We start from the raw sequence: 8483 nt of genomic DNA, 5'->3' as shown, positions 1-8483 counted from the left end.
AATTGTTAAGCCTAATGACCTGAGTTCAATGCCCTGGTTCCATGTGGTGGAAGAAGAGAACTGACTTCTGAACATTGTACACAATCTGATTTTCACAAGTATGTCGTGGCATGTATGCATCTCCAAGTACACACAAACACACAAAATAAATAAAATGTCTGAGAATTTTGAAATAAAATAGGGCCATCAGACACTTATCAGCAACTATTCTAGGTTCAGGGAAGACAGGCATGAACAAAACAAAACAAACATCTTCCTCTGTCCTCATTGGATGGATGTAAATATTTAAGCATCAGATAAATGTTATGTATGTAGAATATCACAAGAAAGGAGAGAGTGTAGTATCAGAGTAGGGCAGACATTGACTTCCTGGAATAAAGAGTTATGAAGCACAACATTCCTTTAAGGATAGGTGTACTAGAACACTATCAATCCTAATAATATTGCTGCAGAATAGACACTTTAGTAGATACATTCCAAGGAATTCTTTTGATTTAACTGAATCTTATAAAAATAAAAACAGGAGGTAATGATTTCAGAGTTGCAAGTTTATGGAACTCTACTCTTTGATGGCCTGACTTCTACCAACTTGTTTATGTTGAAAGTGGAAAGACCCACGCTCTAGAACACGGAGAATCATTGTCTATCATCAGCCTTGAGTTCTTCATTAAGAAACCTATAATCAACCCTTTGGAATACATATTAACCCAAAGTTCAAAGCCATATTCAAAGCATGTGGATGGGTAAGGAGAAGATATCATAGACATCAATTATCTTGAAAGAATGTTCTTTATTTAGATGCTCAAAAATGGAGGGAAAAAGCAATGGCTGACACATGTTCATATGCTCCAATATCTGGAAAAGGAAATAGGATGACTCACAGGAGGGTTATCTGACTTTTAGAAGGAGATTAAAACAACCCATTTCAGCTGTGCATTTTGTTTCCTGATGAGGTTAAAGAGTAGAAGGGATGTCCCGCTCTTTTGCTTTTCTCATTCAAGTTCTCACATCAGACATCAGTCATCAAAAGAAACAACACATTACAAATGGCAAAACTGACATTAATGCCTCATTAAGTCTGTTGCCTGGGAACAGAACAAGGTGATAAGAGTTATTGTGGTGACAACCAAAGAATGTCTAAATCTCTTGATTCTGTTTTATTAATAGCTATCCACCCCCCACCCTGTGTATGCGCTAGTTGCTGGGGATGGACTCCAAGTACTTACCAATGAAATCCCTTCTCCCTCTTCGATTTTTGACATTTTTTCCAAACATGCTTGGTTTCCTTTCTAAATCAGCAAGTCATATACTGTTAGAAATAACCTTCAAAGTTATTGGGTAAGACTTTATTGGCTTCTTCATCTGTACATGGAATAATAATCACACAATGTCACTATCTAGTGCAACTTAGGAATGATCCTGCAGACACTTGTGGTTCACATTCTAACCTCTTCATTTTTAAACCAATGGCTAGGAGAGGTTATCTGCCCATAAGAAACTTCATATGCTTAGTATAACATCTCCAGAAGTTAAACTAGTAATGCCAACTGTGCTATTTCAAAAACTGCTACTCTGTGGTTAAAGTCAGATTTATAAATATTATTAGATTTTTCTTTTAATGTGGTAGTTGGGTGGCCCTCCTCTTTTCTGTGAGATGCTTGTAAAACATTGCATATGTCTGGTCTTTCTGAGTTTTTTATTCGAGAGAGCTCTAGGATTTGCCTTGGTATTTTGCAGTATGGAGTGACAGTATGATTACGCACTATTTTGATGGCATCAGCTTGGCAGTTACTTTGAAGTATTCTGATGACTCAGGAGTATTGATTGAAGTCTCTGCTAGCTGCATGGAAGAATTTTTTATGTAAGTACAGAGGTGGGCAGTCCATTCTCTCCTTTCGTTATACAATCACAGTCTCAAAGTAAGATCCTCATGTCTCACAGCAAACACCTTTGCCCATTGATCCATCTCATGGGCTCTAAACCGTGCAATTCTTTTTGTTTTAATTAATTTATTTTTATTTTATGTGCATTGGTTTTTCTGTCATGGGTGTCAGGTCCCCTGGAACTGGAATTACAGACAGTTGTGAACTGCCATATGGGTGCTGGAAATTGAAGCCAGGTCCTCTGGAAGACCAGTCAGTGCTCTTAACCACTGAGCCATCTCTCCAGCCCCCCCCCAATACCTTGTAATTCTTGTTCATGTGTCTGTAATTTAGGAGAGCTCCCTCTCTAGGTATTGTGAACATCCTGGTATCTTATTATCTCTCTTTCTCATTCTCATCTCGCAGAAAGATATGCAGAGAATTCATATATTTATCCAATAAACATAGACTGATAGGATGCTGTGTGGCTGGCTGCTAGTTATGAAATGACTAAAGTCCTTGATATTATAGGCTTGTGGTCTAGGTTTAAAGAAGAGTAATGACTAGACAGTTATGAGGCGGTGTGAGACTCACCACGGTGGAAGTTCAAGTACTATGGGAGCATCTTGGCTAAAGGCAAATGAGAACATTTCTGGATATAGTGGGATATGTAAGGTGAATTCTGAAGGAACCTGATGAACCAGGAAAAAAAAATGTAGGATAAAAGTGTCTCAGTAGCACGGGAAATAAATGAAATAAATGACCTAGAGACTGATATTGGGATTCAAGCTTCAAGCTGAAAATCAGAAAAGAAAAGCAGCTGGCCACTAACTCTTATTTTACCTCAGACTGAAAGGTGATCCTAGTTCTACCAAACCTTCTCAGTGTGGCTGGAAAACCCTGAGACTTCAATGTCTTCCTATCCCCAGTGTGGCAGAAGAATAAATGCTTGGTACTGAGACCTTGCTCCTGTCTTATATACCTCTCCAATGCTGGGATTAAAGGTGTGTGATCACAGGTACTGAGATCATATTTGTGTGAACTGTTTCTCTTTAGGACTAGATCAATCTTGTGTAGATCTGGGTGGCCTTGGACTCACAGAGATCCATCCATCTCTTAATCCTGAATCCTAGGATTAAAGGTGTGTCTCACCACCTTCTAGCTTCTAGCTGCTGGCATTAAAGGTGTGTATTACCACTGTCTGATCTTTGTAGCTTGAGGCTGACTTTGCTTTCTGAATCCTCAGGAAAGCTTTAATAAATTATAAATAATATATCATCACACATCTCAGATAGGCTGAAGCATTCTGGGCCTGAAGAGGTATTGTGTGCAGGATGCAGGATGCATCCACATATCCAAATTGCTGGTTAGTGCAGATGGTTTTCCAGATAGGGGAACCTTTGGTTTGACAGAACTTTCTTTGGTTCGATGAAGCTGTCTTTGGTTTGTTTGCTAGAGCTTTCTTTGGTTCAATAGACCTCTCTTTGTTTTGATAGAGCTGTCTTTGGTTTGGCTCAGTTCTTGCACTGCTGACCAGCACTTTTAGCCCCATTTCTACCTGATCTTGGCCTCCTCTCAAGTGTTTCCTTCCCTACTGTATGTTTATGTTGCTGTCAACAGGGAGAGGGTCAAGCGGTTGCTTCCTCCTGTTATACTGTCAGCATTGTTGCATGTGTTAGCACGTAGGCCACAGCCCCAGTTTTTTGTTTCATTGAACATTATTCTACTTCAAGAATTGTGAAAGCTCCTGTATACAAATAACTTAAAATTATACACAGAGATGGAAAGAGCCAGAGCCAGAGAGATAGAGACAGAGCCAAAGAGATAGAGACAGTGACAGTAGGGACTCAGAGGAGCCCTGGTCCATATTATCTGTCTCCCTTTGTTCTGAAAGAATGTTAAAAAGTTCCCAGTTATGCGTTCAGAACATCTACTGGTCATTGTAACCTAAATGGTAGAATCTAGAATATACTTTCAACAGTTGCCTTCATTTGTTGGACAGGCAGAGTTCAGAAACAGACAAGAGGGTTACCCACTGGTCCTGAGTCTGGTGGTAGCTCCAAGCCTAGTGCTGCTTTGTCTAAGACATCCTAGGGTTGACACTGACTCTGAATATTTATTATTTAAACGTTCCCAGGGTAAATTGCTAAATGTTTGGTCTAAATTGCAACATCTAACACATTTCCTGAACCCACGCCCAATGCAGGGAGAGACAAATATCGCTTTATTTATTCATTTGTTTGACAAAATGATGTTCCTTAAAATGACACGTATTAAAGTTCAATAAATAACGTTTTATTTCAGATACTGTGGAGAAGTTCATGGTTAAAGGATCTGATGGCAGGCCTTCTTTATTTTCTACTTTCTTATGATCCTTTTATTACAAGGCTCTTAATGCTGTGCCACGTACACTCTAGGCTGATGATATCTCAGAGGTCCTCCCCTAGTCCCTTGTTTGCAAAAGAATCTGCTGCTGTCATTAGTAAATGGTCCCCACGAGAATTTCAGAAAAAATGTTCCTTCAATACTTCTTACCTGTCTGCAAGATGAGATTGTACTAAATCTCTATAATTCCTCTGGATTAATCCTTTGTTTTAACTTTTTATAATAAAGTGGAATGAACAGAAATGAATTTACAGTGACTAGATGGTCAATCTCAATTCTCAACTTGATGAGATAGAGGGTCACCTAGGAGATAAGCTCCCAGGCACACCATCGGGACATGGGAAGACCACCTTAACTGTGGGCAGGACCATTCCCTGGGCAGAAATCCTATGTGCTAAAACATGGAGAAAGTAGGCTGAGAGTTAGCATTTCTTGCTCTCTGCTTACCCTTATGTGTGTTTTGTGACCTTTTCCACCAAACCCTATCTTTCTTGACCCATCCAAGACCCTTATCTCTGATGACTCTGACAGGGAGTTCTACTTCTGGATGACATTTTGTGACAATTGCTTTTATTTTCATTTCTGAAACTTAGCTAGTCTTAAAAAAAACCCACAAGGGACACAAAACAAAGTTATGTTTTCGTACTATTTTTAATGATTTACAATGGCTGTTTTGAATTATGTACTTCCAAATAACTTGTTTGTTTGGTGACCTATTACAGCACTAAAATGAAGCCATATGTCCACATGTAACTTATATACCTTTTAAAAATACACATGTGTATTTTGTCTTGTACTTAAAATAATGTGCCTGGATGTGATGTTGCCTGACAACAGTGTCTGATATCCTAATAACTGATAGCAACGTCTATTCTATTATAATTAATATAATTAATATGGAATAAGTACATACTTGTTAAGAGCACAAAGCATTTCATTCCATGCCCCCCTGTTGCTTCATTTAAAATGCCCACTGTTGATAGCATGTTATAATATACATGTATACCATATGGGGTAGTGCTTCGCCTATGAGAAAAACATCTCTCCTACTATATTATAGTTTCTTGGTTTGTGAGACATTTGACAATAATCTTCCTCAGAATGTAATATAAGAACTAGATAATAAGGCTGGAGAGATGACTCAGGAGTTAAGAGCACTAGCTGCTCTTCCAGAGGTCCTGAATTCAATTCCCAGCACCCACAACTGTCTGTACTCCACCTCCAGGGGATCTGACACGTTCATACAGACATACATGTTGGCATGACACCAATGCACATAAAAATGAAAATAAATCTTTAAAAAATAATTAAATAATAACCACAATTATAACATATCTTTACATTCCAATGGAAAAAATGGTAAATTGACAGAAACCAGGATCTACATACTTGAAGGCATCAGCCTGAAAGCTGATGTTGCTAGATCATACCAAAAATATATAGAATCAGAGAAAAATCATAAGCAAAAAATCTCAGTACATCTGGGCTGAAACCAAAAGAAGTCTTTCCAAATTCCAGCAAGTTCATCGGTTAATTCTGTTTGTCAAAACATGTACAGGCTATTCTCCCTGTACTGAAACAACAGGCTTGACATAGTATATGAGGAGAGAAAGGGGAGTTACATTAGCCTGGTTCTCACCAATACACTAAGCATCTGGAAGGATTCCCCAGGCCAGCACAGCATGGCCACTGTGAACAGTGTCCCCACAATTAGTACAGAGTAGAGACAGGGACTGGAGGAGGAGGTCCATCTGGATCATTAAAGGAGCGTGGAAGAAGTTTCATTTCTCTTTTCTTCATGTATGCCAGGGCAGGTAGGAAAATCTGCACTTAAAAAAAAATCACCGGAAGTGGCTCACGTCTTTCAGTAGCTTCCCTTTCCAGTCGTCTCGAGGACCTAGCTTCGCTGCTGAAAGCTCATCATTGTGGCATTTCCCCGCAGCCTTTCTGGGCAGCCAGACCACTCGCCATGCTTCACAGTTACCTTTGCCTTTTGATGAGGATTCCTTCATCTCCTCTGGCCTGACTTCCCCTTTGCCTCTAGGCCCCCAACCTTCATTTTTATAGAGTGTCTTTTCCAAACACATAATTGTATTTCCCAAGCCCCTTAGAGATGTAAACGTTTTATAGGGTCTCTCATCAGTTTTACAACTTAGAGATGTCTCCCAGCCATGTCTGAAATGTAATCACTAAAGGAGATAGCAGCTCTGTGGCCCTTAACTTTGTTCTGAGTTACCCGAGTGCCTCTTGTCACAGTGCCATAAGAAAGCCGACTTTCGTTTGGGAGTAAAGTCAATTAGTGAACACCAATAGGCCCTGCTCTTCTAACTCCAACACACAACTCCCCTGGCCTTTTGTTTCAGTGGAATTAAGTTTTCACTGAGTTCCAGCCTCCTTCACTATCAGCATGGTCTTGAACAGGCTGTTTTGTCTATTTAATCTTGTCCAGTGAAATTTTTTTGATACTTTGAATTTTCTACCCGAATTAACATTCTTATTTCGCAATCGTTCCTCAAATGAGATATCAAAAAGATCAGCAATTTAGAGTTTTTGTGTAGCCGGGTTTTGGTGGCACACATCTTTAATCACAGCACTAGGGAGGCAGAAGCAGGTAGATCTCTGTGTGTTCAAAGCTAGCCTGGTCTACAAAGTGAGTTCAATGACAGACTCCAAAGCATTACAGAGAAATCCTCTCTCAAAAAACCAAAAACAAGCAAACAAAATTTTTGTGTATATGTGTGTATGTGTGTGTATATGTTTGTGTGCATGTGTCTGTGTGTGTGTATGTGTTGGTGTGTGTTTGTGTGTGTGTATGTATCTGTGTCTCTGTGTTTGTGTGTGTCTGTGTGTTTGTGTGTGTGTATGGGTGTATGTGTGTCTGTGTATTTATACCATAGCATGAATGTGGAGATCACAGGACAACTTGAAAGAGTTTATTCTTTCCTGCCACTAAGGCAGAGTTCTTAAGTCCAACCACTCACTAAAAATCTGGAGACTGTACAAAACTGCTGCCGGGTTCTATGCACAGGGACTGTGATTTCATTTGTCTAGAGATGAATTAGTCATAAGGATTTTGCAAATCCTTGCTTGATTCTAATTTGCAGTGGTCTGAATCACTGCCTACGATCTCAGAGTTTTGTTTTGTTTTATTAAATCAACTCTTCTATTTCTGGATTCAGCAAGCACTTTCTGGGAAACTACTTCCTGCCAGACACTGTCTTATTACTAAAATGAATGTGGCACGGTCTCTGCCATGCAAGGAGACCTCAAAACAACGGGCAAGCAGAATATTCATGCCACATGCAAATAAAAACAACAATAAAAATTCATCCAGAGTGTGACAGAACTCAGGCGAGTTGTCAGTTAAAATTCTCTAGGGCTTATGTCTGACTTCATTAGGCTAATGTGTGTGCACAGCGAATGCTGAAAGAGCAGAGAGAGAAGACTCTAGATAAACAACAGGAACAAATCCCAGGAATCAGAAAACCACCATTGTCATCTCAAGGCCTCTGATGGTGGCACTGCTGTCACCACCACGGTGATCTCATTAGGCTAGGTTGACCAGGTATCCTGGGAAGTACTCACAGTTACTGTTGACTTTTCGTTTTTTTTCTGGAAATTTGTGTCCAAATCAATGCACTGATTTACTTGGAAATAGCAAAGGGTATTTTGTAGTAACAACAACATATCTAATACGGCTGGTCTGGGGAATAGGATCTGGCCATTGTTCCTAATTGTGAGACAAGGTCTCCTGTTAAGTGAAGCTTTTTCTTTTGCTATCCGCTTTGGTTTATCTCCCGCCAGCCGCCTGGGCTCTGTCCCGCCAGCCTGGTTCTTGATCCGCGTGAGTCCCAAATAAACACACAGGAGGCTATATTAATTATGAAGCTGTTGGCCTTGTTTTTCTCTTACTGGCTAGCTCTGCCTTAAGTAATTACCCCATAATTGTTAATCTAAGTATGTTTCTTACCAGAGAATAGTTCCCAGCGTCCTACCCCCATGGCGTCACATGTTGACTCTCCTGTGTTTCTCCTACCCAGAATCCTCCTGGATTCCTAGCCCCACCTATCTAGATTCCTATTGGCCAGACAGTGCTTTATTAGCATAAGACTTCCCCAACATCATGACACCATTATGTTAAGAGAAGCTTTTTCTTTGTGAGGAGCCGTTCCGCCCACCTGGTTCTAGATCTGCATGAGTCCCAAATAAACACACAGGAGGCTATATTAATTATGA

At 39.9% G+C, this 8483-nt stretch overlaps 1 long non-coding RNA gene across 1 annotated transcript; it reads right to left on the bottom strand.

Moving 5' to 3' along the window:
• Nucleotides 1-802: 802 nt before the first annotated feature.
• On the bottom strand, nucleotides 803-8258 carry LOC121140693. Its single transcript, XR_005877619.1, has 4 exons — nucleotides 8218-8258; nucleotides 1764-1840; nucleotides 1227-1289; nucleotides 803-1085 (listed from the first exon to the last, which is right to left on the bottom strand). It is a non-coding gene; the product is annotated as an uncharacterized LOC121140693 (long non-coding RNA).
• Nucleotides 8259-8483: the final 225 nt, after the last annotated feature.

This window comes from Mesocricetus auratus, unplaced genomic scaffold (assembly GCF_017639785.1).
Source record: "Mesocricetus auratus isolate SY011 unplaced genomic scaffold, BCM_Maur_2.0 Super-Scaffold_100006, whole genome shotgun sequence".
NCBI classification, from domain to species: domain Eukaryota; kingdom Metazoa; phylum Chordata; class Mammalia; order Rodentia; family Cricetidae; genus Mesocricetus; species Mesocricetus auratus.
Note: the sequence above shows the minus strand (reverse complement) of the source record. Positions and strands in the feature narration are given on the sequence as shown.